The following is a 22,284-nucleotide window of genomic DNA, read 5'->3' as shown; positions in this document are numbered from 1 at the left end:
GACAAACGTAAAATACAGATTGTCTGGTTCTCTGAAATCTAGACTGATAGATAAATATGAGGTGAGCTGCTGTGACTGTGGTGAGAAAGCTGAGTTTCAGAAGTAAAACACACTAGACTATTGTTTCAGTGCTAGAAGAATGTCTACATTTTTCTTATAAATTTCTAGGGGGGAAAAAGCATCTTGTGCATGCTGCCCTCAGTTTGAAATTATATAATGAAATTTGTAAAATTAAATAAATTTTAAAAGAGTATTTCTATGCTAGGATGTTGCCATGACAGTATTGCTCCTGATATATACTTGAATATTATCATCATAATACTGTTCAGTGCTGTATATTTATGTATTTATTATACATATTCATTTTTTTCATTGACTATGTGGAATAATTCAGCTTTTGTAATTTATTTTGCTAAAAAATAAACTTGTTTTATATCTATTAATGGATGTACATACAATTTATAAATTTAAAACTCTAAAATAATTTATTTATGATTTTTAACTTCTGCTGAAACCATAGTGTAATGATGGTATATACAGAGTAATATCCTTGCACTTCCTGAGGCCTTAGCTGGCAGAGTTGTCAAATTAAACTGGAACGTTTTGTAAGTGTATCTTTAATAAATACATATGTCTGTCATGCTTCCCTACTCAGTCTTATAAATCAGACTGTATCTAGCTGTCAGATACTCTCAACCCGGTTGTCCTAATCTGTCAAGTAAAAATTATAGCATGTAGGCTCCCATCCTTCTCTGAAAATATTTATTTATACCAGTGACATGTCAAGGACACACCATTTTATGAATTTATTTTTTTCCCCAGCAACAAAACCATTAACAGCTGGCTCAAGTCCCTGCCAGGAAGGCAGTGGTTAATACATAAAGGGAACTTATAATGTAGGAACACCCCAGCCAAGCAAAATAAATGCTGCACAGCATTTTAAAAAACCTTGCTACATGCCAGATATGGAGCATTCAGCCTTGTTTTACTCGGAGTACAATAGTAATTTTATGCCATTTATCATCCTCACCCCCATTCATCTACAGATGAGCCTCCACTCCTCTGTTGCAAAGAGGCTGTCTCCAGGTTTTGTGTCTCTGCAGTGTCTGGTGATTAACCATTACAGTTCTAATGACGTGTCAGACACATCATAAACTTACTATAGCTTGAGAAAAGGATTTAAACAAGCCACAGAGAGTAACAAAGTTATTGATTATTCTGGTTCCATCAGCTCTCCCTGAACAGAGAGTAAAACATCAGAAGTTGAGAGCTAGGGGAGATGGAGGTGTGGGAAAAGGATGAAGGTATCCTTGGTATTTTTAAAAGAATAAGTCTTTTTATTCCATATGCATGAACAGATGTTGGAGAACATTGCTTTTCACTTGTCTCTTTTAAAACTGCATTCCACTTAAAATAACTGTTGGACCTCACCTGCCTTCAGTCTGACAGGAAGAAAATGAACCTTAACTCTTTGAAATCTTGTGCCCAAATTATTAAAGAATAAAAATCCAAGTTTATTTCCTTGTGACTCATTCTAGTAATCCTAAAAATGATTTTTCATTTTTCTTTTAATTTTTTATCTCTGAGTAAATTCTCAATAATTTTTTTGAAGTGTGATTGGTTCACCCTTATTTTGAGCCTATGTATTCATGTTATCTAGTTTCTGTGGTAGTCTGAATTGTTTTGACTAAAGGATTGCAATGTCCCACAAAACAAGAAAATGTAATTTCCTCCCTTTTTGCTATACTAAAATAGAGACACTTGCCAATTGCCCAAAATAAAGTTATAAAAATCTATAGATAAAAAAGTTGGATTCCAGTTTGATATAGTATGTGAAGCTACTGACGTTTCAGATTTCTTATTCTGGATATGCTGTAGGAAGTATTGACAAGAGAGAAGAAGGCCTTCTCCAGAAATCAGAAGGTCTCTCAGGAGCCAAGGATCAGCAGGACAGGACAGGACATGAGGGACATGAGGGAGGGACATGAGTATTGGGACATTCTCTAGAAATCTGCCACAGCTTGTCTTGATCCCTGTGTAAACATGGCCACAAGTCTGCTTTCTACAGGACTAATTGCTGAAGGAATTGCTTTCAGAAGAAGAGTGATACTTTCTCAATAATAATGACTTGCCTCAGTGCCAGAAGTGAATGGAACTTGAGTCAATGTGCTTGCACATGGGAAAACAGTGGGAATAGCCTGGGGGGGCAGCACATTGCCTTGCAATCATGAAAAAGAGTTAATCACTTTGGAATTCCCCCAGGTGTATGACAGGGAATTGTACTTATCACAAATGAAATCTTTCATCAGTGGCATTTAAGTAGTTATCTCCTTCTCTGACAGGCTGTCTTGTTTAACAGAAAATGGAGTCCCTTTTTTAAACTCCTTTACAGTTGTTTTAATAATATTATTTATAATGAGCTTTTGGAGAATTGAAATATGATAGATGAAGTGGAAAAAAAATTCTGAAAGTAAAATGTTTTTAAAAACCACAGGCCAGAAACTGTATAATGAATGTTGGTTTGGCTTCCCTAGTGTGGGTAACCTTTAAACTGATATAGCTGTTTGTTTGCTTTTCCTAAAAGCCCCAGGCTAGTTCAAGAATAACCATTCAATTTAAGCAGAGTCTGATGAAGAGCAGTCCCATGGACTGTGCTAGACTGTGATGGATGTTCACTGTGATCCTTTCTGCCCTTGAGATCTGTATGTATCTGAACGAGCCACAGACAGTCCATGAGAGTTTTGAAACCAGATAATTAAATGACTGCAGTGCTGGTAGGTAACAAGTAGCAAAAATGTGGATGCAAAGCTAGGGGATGTGGGTAAAAAACATCTTCAATCTCTCAAGCCAAAAGTTTGAGAAATTTAAATAAAAATTATGAGAGACTGATAAGGGAAAGAAACCTCGGATTTCAATCTGATGAAATCAGTATGAAAAACAACAGCAACAGCAATGAAGTTTGGATGACTTTTATGTTCAGAAAATGAGAGATAAGATAAAAGCCACTTTCCTTCTTGATATCTGGATAGTAGTAAAGCATTAAAGTACTTTAACTTAAAAAGGTGTAGGTCAAATGTTACTTGATTTGTCCCCACGTGTGAACTTTCTTTACAATTTTACAAGGAAACACATCAAAAGTGGGCTGAAGAAAGGCTTATGGTAGATCCAGACATATAAGCAAGCAAGAAGAGAATGATCAACTTGGGGAACTCTACTGCTTTTCTTGCGGTAACAGCATTTCTCCTCTGGTTTTAAGAAATCTAATTCCTTTTTGTTATACTCTCATAAATGTGTGGTAATAGTAACTTTAAAGGGCACTATATGGATTTACACTCTTGAACCTTTTTCATAATGTTTCATACAAGTATTTTTGCTAAAAAAACATTAATGGTCTTACATAGAATTTACTTAGTGATTAAATTGAAGGTATTAGTTGCAGCAAATTCACCATTAACCTTCTCTAGAGAAGGGTGCAGTACTTAAATGCACATAGTGAATTAATCATGAGCTTGTTTCTCTGAACAAAAGCAGTATTTAAAAGAATTTATTGTGAAAGAAGTTTTATCATCCATAATGAAGTGTTATAAAAGTCCTGAGTGATTTCAAGTGACTAACCCCACATTAGGCTCTGGGAAATGTGTGCTTGGAACAGCTAGAAGTACAGAGGGCCTGATATAAAGCATGTTGAAGTCGACGACTATTTTCCATTGTCTGCAGTGGACATAAGGTTGTTCAATTCCATGGGACGGAAAAAATTTATTTTATGGAACACACATGCACAAAGAAACAGAACTCGTTCCCTAAATACATGTGCTTGCTTCCTGATGGTTTTTAATGGGAAACACGTGTGCAGTGTGAGGTGAGCACATTGAATTACCCAGCTTTTTGTAGGGAATTAGTCTCTTTTGCAGGGGAATCAATATCCAATAACAGGAGCTGATCAACAGTGTTTCAATTTGGTTGAACATACCTAAAAGGTGCTGTGAGATATGAGCTTTCATTGGTTTTCTGACTTTAAAAACTAGTGGCTGGGGGAGTTAGACTGTCTAAGAATCAAGCATGGAATTTATGTCTTATTTTTCTAAATTGGGAAATGGAACAGTGAAAAGCATTTCTGTATAGTGAGTGTATACTCCTTCAGCTGCTGATTTAGGAGAAAAAAAATTAAAATATGGTTGCAACTTGCATAAGGCTTAAGCAATGAGAAAGATCTCTAGCAAACTGATGATTGTATACAACAAAAAAATTCACTAACTTTTGTGTCCTGAGGAACTGTTTATTCCTCCAGACTATAAATCCCGTCATGGAGATCAATTGCAGTAAGATAAATAACTGTCTTTTGATATAAAGAAAGAATTTCAATATTTAATATTCACTTCTTAGGCATAATGATTGTTTTAATCATTTTCTTTCTGATGGACAGAGCCCATGCCTTACCATAGTGTGTTATACACAAAGGGAGCATCTTTAACAACTAGCTAACCCTCCAGTTCTCTTTAATGAATTATTGAAAAATAACTGTTATAATTATTGAAAAACAACTGCTGTTGCAGTTGTCCTCTTGCACAAATTGCAGCTGTCCAAAGGGTTTTTTTTAATGTATATCTAGAACCACAACTGCTAAATATAAATATATATGTGTTAATAATAAGCTAGTATATATTTCTAGCTAGTGAAAAGTGTTATTCAAAACAGAGACATCTCTGTTCATACAATTAGTGTCCACACATGTTGGGGTTTCTTACATGAGTCTTTGATGTCCACACTGGATTCTCCCATTTTTAGTGTCTTTGCAATTATGTTAACAGGTTTTGGAGTCACTTTGACTGGAGTACTGATTTTGGCTGGCCTAGAGTTAATTTTCTTCATAGTAGCTATGTTTGGTATTTGTGCTGAAAGCAGTGTTGATAACACAGGGATGTTTAAGCTGTTTCTGAGCAGTGTTTGAACAGAGCCAAAGCCTTTTCTGCTTCTCACTGAGGAGGCTGGGGGTGTGCAAGGAACTCGATGGGGACACAGTTGGGGCAAAGGGATATGTCATACCCCTTTGTTGTCATGCTCAGCAATAAAAGTTGGAAGAAAGGAAGGGGGGATGTTTGGAGATTGGGATTTATCTTTTTGGATGTTGGGATTTATCTTTCCAAGTCACAATTATATGTTAAGAAGCCCTGCTTTCCTGGAAATGGCTGAACACCTGCCCATGGGAAGTGGGGACTTACTTCCTTGTTTTGCTCTGCTTATACATGTGGCTTCTGCTTTACCTTCTAAACTCCCTTCACCTCAACCTCAAACCACGACACCTGGCCACAGTACAACCCTCGAGGATCTCTGATATAGATGTCTTCTCACATCATCAGCATGACATGCTGACTTTGGGTTGTGAGACACAGTTTTAACACTATCACCTCAGTGGAAGAAGGAAACAAACTCCGATAAGTTTTGCAGAGAACTAAGCAGCCAAAGGGGTACAACATATTTTCTCTTAATGTAAAATTATTTTTAAAAGAACAGTGTAACTAATAATCGGCTGCTATTTCAGGCTATTTAATATCATTACAAAGCAAAATGAGTGAGTTAAAATCAAGGAAGAGAGTACAAGTGGAACAAGCAAGAAAAAGCAAGAGAAAGCAAAAGACAACACTGAATTTGAAATAGAGTGAAGAAAAAATCATAAACATTCTTTTCTCTCTTGTATTCTTTCTTACAGCATTTAAAAAGTCCTGTAAGGTAGCCTTCTTTTACAATGAATCTTACAAATTGAGAGGATTTGCTTTTAATTCTTCTAGATGGTGTGGGAGAAGAGCAGCAACTTTAGTGCTTCATTTCCTGACCCTATAAACACTTAAGGATTTTGCTTGCTTTCAAGTGCAAAGGCCCACTGACACGCAGAGGGACTACTCAGAGGCTTAAACTTAAGCAGGTATGTAAGTGCTTGTGGAACTAGGGCTTTTTTATGTTTATTGACTGACAGGTTCATTGCCCTACAGGGAGTACTTCACCAGAGTACTTGCAGTGACTTTTTTTTCTTTTGGAAAGCTCACTTTTGGTCTCGCCCTGGTTACAGCTCCACAGATTTACACTGTGGGAAGACCTGGAGCAGTACCACCAAAGGTAGGCTTTGCACAAGGCTGTTGGATCAGCTGTGGCCTCGGTGAGGGCTGCAGGGAGGGATTCCTTGTGCTGTAAAAATGTGTGCTGCAGGTATTTCATGGCATCTGCAGCCCACCCTGAGAAGTATGCTCCTGTCTGTGTTAGGAGAGGAGCTTCTGGGACAGCTTTGAAGAAACCAGATAAAAGAGAAGTATGAGAATGAGTTAGGGCAGAGGATGCTGATAATGGCATTGTTTATAGTTCTTTGGGCAGAGAACTTTCGGGCTGCAAGAGGTGCCCCAGGTTTTGCTTGGGAGAAAAGCTGACCTGCATTTTGGGTCCGGGGGATCTTCAGTGCTGAAACCCCTTCTACAGAGCTACATTTTCTGGCTTTAGGCTGATACATGTGAGGGGGGAAACACATCCTGGTTTTTACACAGGCTTTGCTTGTGTGATCTGTAGAAAAATCCCAGATTTCTTAGGATTACCTTTATCTTTTGAGGGGATTTTCCCTCTCTTTTGTGAAATCAGAATTTGTCCTCGTTTTCATAGCTCCTAGAAGGCCATCTTCATACTGTGCTCTGAGTGCCATGCATTAAAAGATCCTGTAGTTTATAGAATTTGCATGTGCACTTCCTCTTACTAATATTATGTCCTTAGTCCACTCACTAGTATTGATGGAATTTATTAATCCATTGAATTCTGTTTCCTAAACTTCTTTGGAGTTAAAATGACTCTATGCAAAACATCAGCTATTAAAATTAATGAAGACTTAAGTCTGATTTATGGAAGAAGGTGTTGTATTTCTCTTTGGTGAAAATCTAAAATCAGATGGTCTATGAGAAATTGTATGCTAAATAGACTGCTCTTATGATCTACTGTTTGATGTTTTGGCATGAATATTTCTCTCAAATTGTACATTCACCTTGTTAGGTTCATTCTTTCCTAACTACCTTAGAGTGTTATTAGAAGTGCTCCTGTTAAAATAACACCTTTTTATTATAGAATGGTCTGCTAATATAGCTACAGCAAAAAATCATCACCCTTTCCATTATAAATATAAATCTCTATTTTCAGGGACTTTAAGCTCTGCTATAAATACTCATTCCAGGCTAACATTTGGCATGTGAAGCTAGGTGCCTGTAGGAACAACAAAGCTAGATATTATTAAATTACTTTAGCCATTTGAATACATCTTAAAGCAGACAAAGTAGAAATAGTTGCATGAGGGGGTTTTGTTGCTCTTTTTTTTTTTTTTAATCTGATATATTTCTAGAGTATGAGAAGCTGGGAAGGGAGGAAGGTGCTGGGGAAGGAGGGATGGGTAGTGTTTCCTGCTGGTGCCAAGTCACTTCCCTTCACTGTCTGGTTCTGCTCAGGCCAGGCTGAATTCAAGGGGCATTTCATCTTTGGTTTTTTTGGGGTATGGGGGCCTTTTCAACCATTGGATTTCTGCTATAGTCTTCCCAAGGCACATTAATGTCTTACTTGAAAAATTACTTCTGACACCCTGTCAAAGTTTTCTTATGAAAAGGAAATTTTTTTATGTTACTTCTGCTCCCATGAGCTCCTCAAAGATCTGAACTCTGGAACCAAGTGTATGTGAGGTCCTAGTGTGTGTGAGGTAAAGTTTGAGATGGGCTTATCTTCACATCAGACTAGTAAAACTGCCCAAGCTCGCCATGTCCTTTGGCTATACCCAGTGCTGAAATTTAACATCTTTCTGAATATTAGTATAGTTCTCACTATTACTGAAAAAACAACAACAAAAAAGTGGTTTCAGACATATTTGACATATTTCAGGTTGTTGTTGTGTTTCATGATCATTTTAGACTGCCCTGGGTAGCAGTTCTTGCTGAAAGCAGTTAGTTGTGTCACTTGTCCTTCCTGTCCTGGGAGCTTCTGCAGTTCCTGTGTTTGCATGGTCAGTCAAGCAGACCCAGAAAAAAATATGGGTGTGAGTTGGGTTTGGGACAGACAAGCTCCCTGTCCACCACATCAGGTGGCCCACAGGGATGATGTTCATGCTCAGCAGGCACTGGGAAATCAGACTGTCCCCCTCTCACTTGTCCTGCCTTGTTTCACACGAAACAGTGAAACTGCAGCAGATGATGCTTAAATGACTCATTGAAAAATCTTCTAGAGAGCGATTCCTTGCAGTAGGAAGGAATGCTTAAAAGGATTTTCTGAAGTTTTTGTTTCCTTGGAGTGTCCACAGGAATAAAATGCCTTGAGGTCCAGGTGCCTGTAGGAAAAAAAAGCCCCATCACCAGGACAACACTGAGCACATTGCAAATCTTTAGTCTAGGAGCAACAAAGGCTTGATAGCAATAGCCTGCCTGTGTTTGACAGCACTGAAGACAGCCTTGGTCAGACGAATATCTGTGCATGAGCATCTGGAGGAGAGGGAATGAGCAGGTATTCCTGATCACTCATAGCCTGGAAATGCACAAGCTGAGAGGAGACCTAGAGAAGACAAACCCTTCAGACTGCAAACCAAGTCACAAGTGGTTGGGCTCATAGGCTTTTTTGCTTTTTAATGACAATTTGCTGGGCCCAGCAGTGGCAAACACTTTGTGCAAGTAGTTGGTAGCATCAGAAAAGAGCGTGTGTGGGATTTCTGTGGTTGCTAAAAGCAATCTGCTTTAGCAGGAAATATATTATTATGCTCAAAGCTTTATTCTGAAAGCCCCAGGGTTTATAAACTGAAAAGCAAAACAATACCAGAAAAGCCCCTGTGCCCTCTCACAATTAGCTGTGAAATTTCTGAGGCCTTGCTTTCACCTGTGCCTGCTGAGATGGTCTCACTGGGCCTATGCATCACCTCAAGGTCTGACCATGCCTCAGCTCTGCCAGCCCACTTCTCACATCCAGGAGAGTGAAGGCAGCACTGATATTAGAGGGACACTCTTTCTGACTGGCATTAGCCCTTACACCCTCTTAATTGTAATACATTTTTCTCTTCAGCTTCTTCTTGATATTCCAATACTTCTTTTTCTCCCTGAAAGCTGTGTGTGTTCTTGCTCCTATGTGTCTTCCCCACTCACTCTCTGTGTCCATGTGCCTCTGCTGTTGGGTTCTCCTAACTCTTTTATCTGGTTTCCAACTTTGCCAGGACTTCTTCAGTGGAAACTGCAGACTCCTTCCTGAATGCTGAGAAGGGGGAAAAGAAGAGGTGATGGTAATTCAGAAATGAGTGATATAAAGGTTGCAGGGCCTTGAATATGTGAGTGTGGTGATGGTGGAGAAGTAAAGGTTATGTTAAATAAATCTGAGACATTTAAAAGATTTGAGGGTTGGTTTTTTTCTTACTCTTTTTTTTCTTATCAGTTATTGATAAAAGCTGGATAAGGAAACATAGGGCAGCTAAATAAGATTTATCTTGAAAAAAAGCAACTATAAAGCAGCTGTTAACAAAAAACTCTTTGCACCACCATTGAAATTTTGTTCAAAATTATGTTCTGTTTGACACTTCAAAAAAAGAGAAAGTGAAAATACATTCATGAAGGGTAAGCATTCTGCATTTCAGACTTGGTCTATGCACCTTTTTGATCAGTCCAGCTCACATGGACCCGTGCTTCATACGGGTAAGACTTATTATGTTATTATTTGAGTTTATCATCAAGTAAGTGAGACAGGGAGTTATTCATGGGACCACCCTGTTTAAGCCATTTCTTTTCTTAAGGAAACCAAGCCAGTATATTCCCACAAGTATTGAATGTGCTGCTGCTTTGACTGCAGTAAAAGACCACCTCTGTTAAGCAGTGATTTATTTTTTCTGTCGGTCTCTTGGGTGACCACTGATGGCAGATTTTCCTGTGTTTCCTATGGTAGAAGCAATATGTTCTGAAATATTTTGATTGTGTTTAAAGTATATGTATGAAAATGTGATATATGGTAAAGTAATGTGTGGCAAAAAATAATATTGATATGCATATTGGATATATCAAGAGGAAATGTGGAAGATATTTTCATAAGCATATGTTCTACTTTATTTGAGAGAGGAATATTGGAAGGCATGGGAATACTTATGAAAATGTATAGAAGCCTTTTATAGAGTGTTGAAGCAATTTTTCTGATAAATGTTTGGAAAATATCCAAAGGTGTTATGGTACATAAAGAAAGCAATATGTAACTTTTTAAAAATTATTCTTAATATGGTTAATTTATGTTCATTTACTTTAGAATATTTTGGAACCATATTTCATAAATATTAAACTTATTTTGTGCTGCCTATGCACAGTATTGAAATTCACTTGATCTTCATGAAACACAGACATTTATTTCTCCCAATTTATAAATATCTGTGAAATATGCAGTACATATATTTGGAGAGAAAAGGACACATTTATACAGATTTTTACTAGTCTATCTTGTGCTCAGGACAACACTTACAGAGTAAATAGTGCTTTAATATGCCCATGGAATCTTTACAGGTTTATGCATATACTTACATTCCTCTATACAGGCCATAGTTGTAAGCAGTATTTTCACAAATTATATCTATCCTTTTTTGGCTTTGTAAGACTCTTGGAGAAAATTTGCAGAAGAGAGAAATTTCTTCCTACTAAACAAGGACACACCAAAATAAAAGTTGGTATCTCTTCAAAACCGTTACTTAAAATTTCTCTTTCATTTTTACAAGTACCTCAAAAGTAGACCTTCTCTGTTGATAAATCAATGCCAAATTTCATCTGTGGTACTAAGGGCAGAGACCTCTTCTGATGATGACTTTTTGACACATCTCCCATTCAAAGAGTGTACTGATGGAAGTAGATTAGGACTTGTTCTGCTTCCTTACATTTCTAGAAACCTTTTCTATGCTGTTATTTTGCTTTGCACTGCTTTATGAAATTATACGTTAAACTTACATGTGGTTTCCCTCTGTTAAGCTTGAGAATTGCTTTGGTTTGTTTCTATAAGAGACACTGTTCTAGGATGAATAGAAAATTGCAGTGGCAACTTTCCAGAGCCTGAGGAAGACATCTCAATTGATACTCATTTGCACGATGTATTCATGCCTTTCCATTAGAGTCCCTTAGACTAGGACATTTAAAAGACTAAAATACACTAAGAAATGAAAGAATTACATTTAGATCTACTTTCTTCTTCTCCTTTTTTCCCATTTTTTTCTGTCCAGACACCTCTTTTTTTTCTCTTTCTATCTCTCATATTTCCACTTTCAAACTATGGCACCCTTTCATCCTTTTCAAGTCCAGAAAGAGCAACTTGAAAGAAGTGTTAACAGGAAAGAAACTCACAAGGAATTTAGGGGTTGGTCTTTGCATAATAATCTGCTATTAGCATATGAACCCACTATTTGGGATACTTTAAATTAATAAGGAAAGGAAAGGCCTTACTTTCAATTTCAGTACTTCAGAAAGATACATTTTATAGTTTCCCAGGAGTTACAAAAACAGCACCTTCAGAAACCTTGATTTCCTAACCCGATGGAAGTTCTTTTTGAAATTTGTTTCATCCCAGAAATGTCAAACTTTCTTGACACTTGAGAGTGCTTCTGGGAACAGAGAAGTGCTGGAGTTGCTCAGGAGGGGTATTCTCAAAGCCCAGCTTCTGCCTAGAAAGGCCAGTCATCTCCCTTACCCTCTAGTGCCAATGGAGTGACCAAGAGTCTCCTCCAGGGATGATGCAGAGATCCTAGAACTGGTATTCTCAGCCCTTGGAGGACACTCATGTCTGTAGAGACTACAGGAGGAAGCTTGGCACACTAGCACCTTCCAAGCCTTTATGATTCCCCTTTTGGCATACATGAAGACAAGGACTACAAAGGGTCTGAAAACCAGGTTAAAAAGAGATAATTTTCCAGTGTTAAGTGTTTTATTTAACTAGTCTTGGGGGACTTTTCTTCCTTCATTTCTCAACTGAAGCATAATTGCTGGCATCAGGAAGGGTTGGGTTTTTTCCTGTTTCACCAAATATTATTGTAAATTATATTTCAGGTTAGTGTTTGAACCTAAAAAATAGCTGAAGACAATTTAATCATGACGAGTCTTATCCAAATTTAAAAAGAGAGGTTTTCTCTAAATTAGCAAGGTAAAGATCAATATTCTTGAGAGCAGGCCTATCAAAGGACGATGTTTCTAAAAAGGTGTGCTTTGATTATTATCATAATCAAATTCCCTCAATTGTAGCAGGTACCCAGTGCCGTTGAAAATCTGGATGGATTTGAATATATATTTCTTTTAAATTTTATTTGAAGATATTTTCCAGATTTTTTACCAGAGAAGGACAAAGGAACTGGGGGAGGGTCTGGAGAACAGCTCTGATGAGGAGGAGCAGAGGCAGCTGAGGGAGCTCAGTCAGGAGAAAGGGAGGCTCATGGGGGACCTTATCACTCTCTACAACTCCCTGAAAGGAAGGTGGAGCCAGGTGGGAGTTAGTCCCTTCTCCCAAGTAACAAGTGACAGGACAAGAGGAAAAGTCATCAAATTGCAGCAAGGGAGGTTTAGATTGTATAGTAAAAATTTCTTCCCAGAAAGATGTGTCAAGCACTGGAACAGGCTGCCCAGGGAAGTGGTTGAGTCACCATCCCGAGAGGGATTTAAAAGATGTGTAGATGAGGCACTGAGGGACATGGTTTAGTGGTGAGCACAGTGGTGGTGGGCTGATTGTTGGACTTGGTGATCCTAGAGGTCTTTGCCAACCCTAACAATTCTATGATTCCACTGATTTTTCTTTTATAGCTATAGTTTTTATATGAAAAACTATTAAGTTCTCAATTTAACCACTACTTGGGGCTATAGCAACACAAATAAAAATGTTGCAGCCTTTTTATCTGGCTCACAAGGAAGTATAGCCTTGAACCTTATTTCAAATGTGCTGGTAAAAGAGAGGGTTAAATGTCCAGAGCTAAATCATTGAGCCACTTCTTTTCCTGGGAACTGTAAGAATGGGCTGGCCAGACATTTTGTCGCCACTTTTTCCTAAAAAGATGAAGATGCTCTTCAACTACAAAGGTCACTGCAATTTCTTGTTGCACCATAAACTCATCCTGGTACAAGCCTCTGACCTGCTGTATTTGTTAAAAATGGCATCTCTCACTGTGAGAGGGTCATACAAGGTCTCAGGCCACAAAAGTAACTTCTAAGTCTTCCTTTAGCATGGAGGAACTGCAGTCCTCAGCATCCCAGGAATTCCTCTGCTCTTCAGCTTCAATAACACACATCTATATTTTCATATGCTCCCCCAGACTATGAATTATGCTGCCCTTTGCCATAAGCCTGAGGCATTGACTGGCCTTGCGTTCTGGCTTTTCTACAGCACCTGAGGCTTTGTGAAGCTTTATAAAGATCTTGATAACTATTCCTTTTTTTTCCAGAAGAGAGTTCATATATATTTTATTTGAATTATAATTCCCTAATGGAGAAGTGAACCCAGAGGCAGACAGCTAGGAGAGACAGAGGAAAAAATCAACAGGTAAGAGGAGAAGAGAGAAAAAAGCTTGTCATACAGCTGGATGAAGAAGTGACAGACAAGGTGCTCTTGGCACATTACATTTCCTATGAATAAAAATATTGACCTTTAGAAACTTTTAAATGTGTTTTAGAACATTTGTAACCTTACAGAACAGTGACACTATCAGAAATGCCATTAATGTTGTACACCAGCTTCTCAAGCGATCCATTATTATAGTGGCATTACTTGGCAGGCAAATGCTGACTGATCTACTTTGTAGTGGATCAGTGAGCAAACCCCTCTTTTTAAGCTGCCTTACACATGTTCAATATCTTGATCCTTTGTGTTCTTATTAAAAAATAACTCTATACACTCAATATTTTATATTAAAAAATGGAAAAATAATATTGAATTTTTAGTCTCTTGATGAATTCATATGTTTTATTAAGTCTTTTGGCACTTACAGCCCTGGAAACCTATGGACAGGAATCAATTATGCTTTTGAAAAGCCAAAGTGAAAGTTGTATTTGTTTTTATAACAGGAAAAAGGTCACTTAAACTGTGGATGTTGGAACAAAGTAAGTGTTCAAAAGGTTTTGCTTTGTAGGACGGTCAGCATTTTCTAACAAATTTATAAAAGCAGTTGACTTGTATTTGTGTACTGGTTTTTAATATTTTTAATTACAGATTAGCAGTATTCTAGGATTAGTCTTACACAAAATTAGTGAAGCCAGGCTACGTTTCTTTAAGATATTTCCATCACATTAGCAGATTCATGCTTTGTTACCACCGTAAAATAAAAGTGATATAAATGTGATGTTGATTTGTAGAGTGAGGTGCACAAAGTATGACATGAAACACAGTGGAAGTGGTTGGTAAGTGTTTATGTGAAGGTTCAGCAACAGCTCAGCAACAAAAAGGCAGGATTAAAAGTTCATTAAGAGGAGTTGTTTTTCTGACACAGGTATATTCTTTTTTTTCAAACCACATTTTTTCAAAATGCAGCAAATTACTAGACTGCTTGTTAGAATGCTTGTGTTAGCAATAGAGGATTGACCTTATATTTTCTTGCTTTTTTCACACAATCATGCCATATTTCCCATAACAAAGTAAGCAGGGTTCATGTGGAAATTTTAAAGAGCATACCAAGTTAAAAAAACTATATTTAATTTGGGGTTTTTGTTACTCTTCCTCTCTAATTATAACCAGAGAATAAATGAAAATTACAACTACTTGAGTCAAAAAAGATTATGAAACACTTTTTTCGAGTGACACGAAGGCTCACTTTTGTTCCCGTTAAGTTTTTAATCCTCAGCAGTGAAAAGGAGTTAATCACAAGTGTGACAGCATGATGTCATCTCTTCATGGACCTTTTCATAGATGCAGTACATGGAAAAGTTGTCTGTTACTTCCACAGAATGTGACTTTGACTCCCCATGAATGATAGGAACTAGCTCTAGCTTTATTCCTGCTGTAGGATATACTAATTTCTACTGCCCGCCTTTGCAAATTCCCACCTAATTAAAATCGTCAGCCGTGTCCTTCATGGTGCATTGAATTTGTAACCTCATCAGATGTGATTGTGCCAAGGTAAGTACTGCACTTACTTTGGAGGAGTGTGAGCTGAGACCAGTGGTACACGTAGTATTTGTTTATGGGGATGGGATGGAATGTGTTGGAGACAGACCTTCAGAAACCTGTTTTAAAAGCATTGGGTATAGACCAACCCAGCAGTTTTGCAGAATACTTCTTCAGTCTGAGGAGCAATGAGAGAGAGAAGAAGAGTTCAGAAATGGAAAACTGACTTGCTTGAAGGTTTAATTTAGATGATCTCTAAAGTGATTGAAAGAAGATGAACAAAGAGAGGAAATAGCCAGCTGTCACCTGTAATCTATGAGGTTTCTTCTCTGACTCTATTCCTTGGCTGGTACAAATCAGAGTAGCTCATTTACAGCTGTTAAAATTACAGCAATGGGATTTGGTTTTGGACCTTTTTTCAAAAAGTGTTTGATGGATTTCATTCATCAGGAAACTTTTCAAGTTCGTAGCCAAGAAGTGGCATCTGCAGTAGAAAGTCTGACTGATCAAACCACCCCTGGAAGAGGTCACAGATCCACTCAAAGCCCTCCTCTGTGTTATCCATATGAAGAAGCTTTCCAGCCTCAGGTGAGAGGCCTGGTCAGCCATGTGGCTGAATTATTTCTGTGTTTTGGGGCATTCTTTCCATGAAATGGATCTAATTTTATTTCAAAGTGTAGTATGAAAAAGGATAATATTTTGAAATGTTTCATAAAACACAGTAACCTTCAGACCAGCATTAGTATCAATACAACTGCTTCCTCTTGTTTTCTTACTCTCTGATGCATCTTTGTCATCTTCTATGTTTCTTTTCACTTTGTACCTCGTATTTGATTGTCCTGGCAATGTTTTTCACTCTTTTTCTGTAACTCCTCATGTGTTTTTAGTAAGAGAATGTAATAACAGATTGATTTGCCACAATCCTCTTTGGCCTTGCACTGTATTATTTTTTTCAAGTCTGTAAAAAGGACCAGGGAACTCCTTTGTGCCTAAATTATTTATATGAAACCACATAGAATACAGTGGAGGTATAATCTTTTATTAATAAAGCTCTAAGATACTGGGCCTGCTGCAGATGAATTCTGCTAGAGAGGAAATGTCTGTGACAGCCTAGGAATGGCAAGTACCAAAAGTACTTTTCTGGGAGATGAAGCCTTCAGCATGACTGATGTTTTCTAATGCTACACATGACTGAGGGCAGGACCTTAGGAAACATAGCCTACTAGAATTTCTCCTTTCAAATGTTTTCAAATGAGGCTACTTGAAAAGCAGTGGTACATTTTGTAAATGGTAAAGAACTGAAAAAAATAGAACTCAGTCCTCTCTCTAATGCTCCTCAATGTTTTTCATTTCAAAATGCTGTGTACTTTTTCATTCATCACCTTGAAAAGGTATAAGCATATATAGTGTTTGCCTCACTCTGAAACATCCACACGGCAGCAGCACAGATCATCGAGTCACAGAATCATAATATCATGGAATCATTGAGTGGTTTGGGTTGTAAAGGACATTAAAGATATTTTGTTCCAACCCCCTTCCATGGGCAAGATCAGGTTGCTCAGAGGCCTACCCAGCCTGCCCTCAAACACTTCCAGGGATGGGGCATCCACAACTTCTCTGATTCCATACAATCATAGAGCTGCCCAGGGTAGAAGTCACCTTGAAAGTTCCTCTGATACAACCTTTCATGGGAAAGGGAGCCTGCAGGAGAATGTCTAGCACCCTGTCCAGTCACATCTTGAACACCACCAGGGATAGGGACTCTGACACATCCCTGGGGAGGTTGTTCCACTGAGTGATGGTTCTTCCTGTAAAAAAATTCCTTTCCTATTTCAAGATGAAACCTCTCCAGCATAACTTTTACCTTTTGCTCCTTGTCTTCTCCATGTGGCGCCTTGTGTGGAGAGATCCTCTCCATCTCTTGTGTTTACTTAAACATGACCTTTAAGCAAGATTCTTCTCTAGAATAAAATCAGCTTACTGTAGGTACTAATTATTTCAGTTAATCTCCTATTAAGATGTTGACTAAAGGTAAGGCTATGATTCAAATTTAATAAGATTAATTTCCAAAATGAATGACCTTTTTTTTCCTAACTTCATATAAATCATCAGTAACTAAAGTTGAAGTGAGTCTGGATGAGAAATCTAGGAACCTCTAATTTAAGCAAAAAAATACTTGCTATTTTTTTTAATCTATTTGGTTATTTGTCCCAGATCACCCAATCATACACTTCTCAATATTGATTTTTGATTTTGAGGTATTTTAGAGAGTAGAACAAATCTGTTTGTATTTCAGCCTCTCCTTTCCTCTGGAAAATAAGTTCAGTTCAAAATATCTGATATTTCTTCACATCTGGACACTTTAAAGCCCAATGCTAGAATGTTGCATATAAAGTAATTTGTGGTTTTAAACTTCGGTTTCCACTCTCCCATATAAATGCAAATAAAATGTTTTCCATTAGAATAACTGTGCCTCGTGCTTTTTTAATGGAGGCATTGGAGACTACAAAGTAGAGTAGAATCCATTTTGATAATACTGTATCTTCTCTCTGAGCTCCAATCTAAATATTTCCATCTGTTAGATTTTTTATTTAATATTCTGAATAATGGAAATTGCAGGGAAAAGGGAACAGTGATTTTTATTTCACTTTCTTTTGCCAGGCTTTGGTGGTCTTACAGTTTCTTCTTGGATTGTAGAAATGTGTGTGTGAAGATTTATAGTCCTTTCCCCTGCTAAGATATCTCCTAGAAATCCAAAGATGTCATTTTCAAATGTTCATAAACATATTTTCTAAAATTTAAAATAAAAATTAAAAATCCAGCTTTCCCCAAACACAAACTCAAATCCCTGCTGAAGTGGAAGGAAATGTATAAAAGCAATCTTGGGAATATGAAAGTAAAAACTAGAGAGGTTCTTTCTCTTTGTGTAAATGTATAAGACATAGCACTTTGATTACGAATTTGTTGTCTTGACATCAGTCTGGAATGCTGCTGCCACCTCTGACATTGTCTAAGTGAATATGGAGCATGCAACTGCTCTCAGATTAGCCAGCAAACTGTTAAATTCCTGTGGCATTTGCTGGGAAAAAGAGGAAAATTATGATCAAGCAGTTCCGAGAAACTGAAAGGTCAAAATATCACATGAAAAAGCAAGTTTCAATTTTTAAAACTCTACTTTCTCGTGAACCTAGCTAAAGCAGCTCTTGGTGAGGATCCACCTTTATGAACTGTTTTATAGTTTCATGTGATTCAGACATAAGCAATTGCCTGAGTTAAAGACTTGATGTGCAAGGTTATAGTTGAGTGGTTTGGGCTGGTTGGTTTGGGCTGGTTGGTTTTTTTTCAAAAAGTCCTTACATCCAGAAAAGAAAAAAAAAAACAAAAACAAAAACAACTGTGCTTTTATTGTTTAATTCCAATTTTCATATCATAAAAGTTTCTACCTTTTTTTATTATTTTGTCTCTCTTCTTTAAGTCAGATGGTCCAAGTTCCAAGTAATACAATACCTAATACACAATGGAATATCAAATGTCCAAATCAAAGCCTGCCCTCTCTTCCAAGGTCTGCTTAGGAGTAAATGTTAGGAAAATACAGAGAAATCGCCCAGCATGTCCTATATGAGAGTCCAAACCCCATGAACTCTGTAATGAAAAGTAAATAAATGACTCCGTCCTTCACTGCCAAGCTGTTAATCCATAATGTGGAGTTGGCCTCTGTTGTTGTCAACAGTGATATATAAATCATATCAGACAAAACAAGAACCAAGCTGACCCTTTACCCCTTCCTTAAGTCAAATGTGAACCTTTATAATGCCTAAAAACTTCTCCCCGTTTTCTTTCCCCCGTTTCACGTGTCTCTCACTTGCTGGTTTCTGCTGGGTTGAAAAGAGTAGAAAAGTGTGTGGGAGCCTGTTTGAAGTGTTCTACAGGGAACTTCAACCCAATTTCCTAAGGCAAAGAGATTTCAATAACACCAACCCACCTAAGTTTTGGTCCTTCATTAAACCATTGCTCCTGCTGCTCAGGACTCCTGGGAAGAGGAGGTCTACAAATGAGGGATCACACAGCCAGGGATGACACAGAAGAAAAGCTACATTGTAAGGGGGAAAGGAGAGGTGGCCTTTCAGGAAGATCCAGAGAGACAAAACCAGGGAGACTAGGAAAGGAAATACTGGCTGAAAGAGTTCAGGGGGAAGAAGACTGATGGAAATACATGAAGGGTGAGCCCCTAAGAGGTCTCAGGGTAAAACACTTTAAAGTCAAAGGAAAGAGTGCAGCTGGCTTAGGTATCAATGTAAGAGGTTCCTTTATGCCTTACCTACCCTTAATTTAAGTCAAGGAGTAAAATATTCAGTGACTTTTGTGTTAGTTGGACAGGGCCCTAAATGAAAAAGGGCATGAAATTAACTGAATTTTAACACTTGTAAAGCTCCTGCAGAGCTCATTTCAGGATCAAAGCCTAGAACTATAATTGTGTTGCTCGTTAAAATAATGGAACAAATATTGAGAGAAAAATAACTGAATCCAGGGCAGTAATGCCAAGAGCGATAAATGACATGAGTTTATAAAGAACAGATCTTGCCTGACAAACCAGATTGCTTTTTGCTAATACAATTACAAAGGATCAAATTCTGCTACGTTTGTGAGGGCTGACTTGCTAAAGAAACCCCCAAAGTCTCTTCCTGGTAGAAATTACCTATGTCAATAACAGTCCTAAATGCTGATCTATATTTAGCAGATGAAGGGAGAGCAGCAGTTTGATTCTGTGCCCTATAACATTTTATTGATCAAGGGTAAATTTCCAAGGAAGTTTTGTGGTGTAGGAGCCGGGATGTCATTTGGATAATTCCAGTTTGGTTTGTACATGGTACTGACATGTGAACTGCTGTCCTGGGTGAAGCACCACAACCAAAAAAAAAAGTACTCATCAACTGCAAAGTACAGCTCCCTGCATGGAGCTTGGAAGGCCGTGTCAACAGAATGGCTGTACTCAGTCAGGACTGCAAAATATAGAAAAGTACTTAAGGGAAGTGCCTGGAAATTCTTAGACTGAGTAATAAGGCATTGGGATGAGGTAATTATGTTGTGAAAGTGAGAAACCTGAAAAGATCCTCCCAGGTAAAGTGACAAAGTAGTCTGAGGATAGGATTTAAGTTTTCAAGGACCAAAATGATTGGCCTACGCTTACAAGGTGAAAATGAGGGGGAAATACTGACTCAGGTACTCAAGAGACACAGGAAAATTCTTAATGTCACAAACCAGGCTGGTTAATAGACTATCTAACAACGTAAAGCTCCAGTTCTCACTTGGAGAGGCATATAAAGCTTTGAAGACGTGCACCAAATCAGAGGGAAAAGGATAAAGCAATCAAATACAGGGAGAAATGTGTCAGGTTTAGCATGGTACAGAAAGGAGAGAATACCTATAGCAATAGTACCTATAGTAATAGAGCTGTATCCATACCTATCCACAAGTTTTTGATGAAGGAACAACAAAAAATCCATCAGACATGCGATATGAAATTGAGAGAAGGGAAAATGTAAGACAGTGTCTGAAAGAAGTTTGTGAAATGAAGCAGTTCACTGGGTGGAAGAGGTTATTTTATGCATGACAGCTGACTTGACCTGCATAAAGGTAACACCTGTGACACCCCCTCTAAGGGTAGCAGAGAATCCCACAGCAGCATCCAACATCCAGTAATCCCTGACTCAGCCTGGAGAGCCTCATGTTGCTTAGTCCTTCTTTATCCTTGTCTGGTACAACAAATGGCTTAGGGATTGAGCTAGGAATGGATTATTCTGGTGTTTACTGTTGGCAAATGCCTGAAAGTATCAGGGTTTTTTTCTCTGATAATTTTTTCAGGGTTTTAGTGACTAATAAATCCTTATTTAGTCAGGCATTCCAGTAGGGAATCAACAGAAATATTTGAATAGTTTTGCCCGTGTGAGTGCATTATAGCTCCAGACTTTTTATTTTCTCCTTGCTTTTCAGCTGCTCTAAATTATCATTGTACTGTTGAAATCAATTGTATTTAAGCACCTGCCACTTCCAGATGTCCAATATTTGCCAGATTTTTTCTTGTTGCCAGTGCCAAGAAAGAAAAATGGATCGTTTGCTAGTCCCTTTGATGACATGGAGTGAGAAAATGAAGAAAACCCATACATACTGCCTTACAAGACCTCTAAAACTCAGCTATGGAGGAGAGGTCAACTATTTCTAGAGTGAAAAATAAGCTTCCATGTGGAGTTCTCTGATAATTCATAACACATACTGGACATAAAGAAAACAAGCAGGAGCCTCCATCCCCTCTATACAGTCATTGTATTTGGCCTGCAACACTTGGAATCAAGTGGAAACCCAGCATGGAGTAGAAAAAAAAATCACCTGCCCATATCCTTTTTTAAGTGATGCTTTGCAGTAAATTGCTTTCTGTTTAATTTGGCTTATGCAAACAACACTGCCTTTGGTGAGGCAGCATGACTCCTGAAATCTTCAGCATGAGAAGGATCAGCCTGTGCACTTCCTTGTTGCCATGGAGTATCTGGAGAACTGTCCTCTATGGGTAGTCCTTATGCATGAATCTAATTACCCTCACAACCAATGGAGACTTTACATTGGTACAGACTGAGCTTTGCTTCTGAATAGATTACTTGGAGCACTAAAATAAAAGTAATTTTGGCTGAATTTTATTGCTGCACCTACAAAGAAAGAAAGTAGTAATTATTGTTAATGTTTCATAAACTCCAGCTTTTTCATCATCTTAACTGCATTGAATTTCAGAAACATTATGATCTGTAGAGTATAAGATCATATTCAACAAAAGAAAAAAAAACCCTCTTTGTTTGTAGAGTGTATTGCCTTGTGTTAAGATTTGGTCAGTAGGATATAACCAAAATGATTTTTCAATTATATCTTACATTAGCTCATTCAGTAATGAGATAAACAAGCTGTCTGGCAGAATGGATTTTGGTTGATGAGGAAATAGGTGAATACAAAAAAAAAAGGCTGTAATCATATTTATTTCCTGAATCACAATAAAGCATTAATGTTATATTCTAGACCAATCAGTCACACTGATTCTGTGGACATATGTTAATGAACATGCAAAAGAACCCAAAGAACTCTTAACATCAAGCAAGAAAAATTTGTGAGTTTAACTATCTGGAAAAAAAAAAAAAGAACATCATTCATTTGTTTCTA

This window comes from Aphelocoma coerulescens, chromosome 1, assembly GCF_041296385.1.
Source record: "Aphelocoma coerulescens isolate FSJ_1873_10779 chromosome 1, UR_Acoe_1.0, whole genome shotgun sequence".
NCBI classification, from domain to species: Eukaryota; Metazoa; Chordata; class Aves; order Passeriformes; family Corvidae; genus Aphelocoma; species Aphelocoma coerulescens.
Note: the sequence above shows the minus strand (reverse complement) of the source record.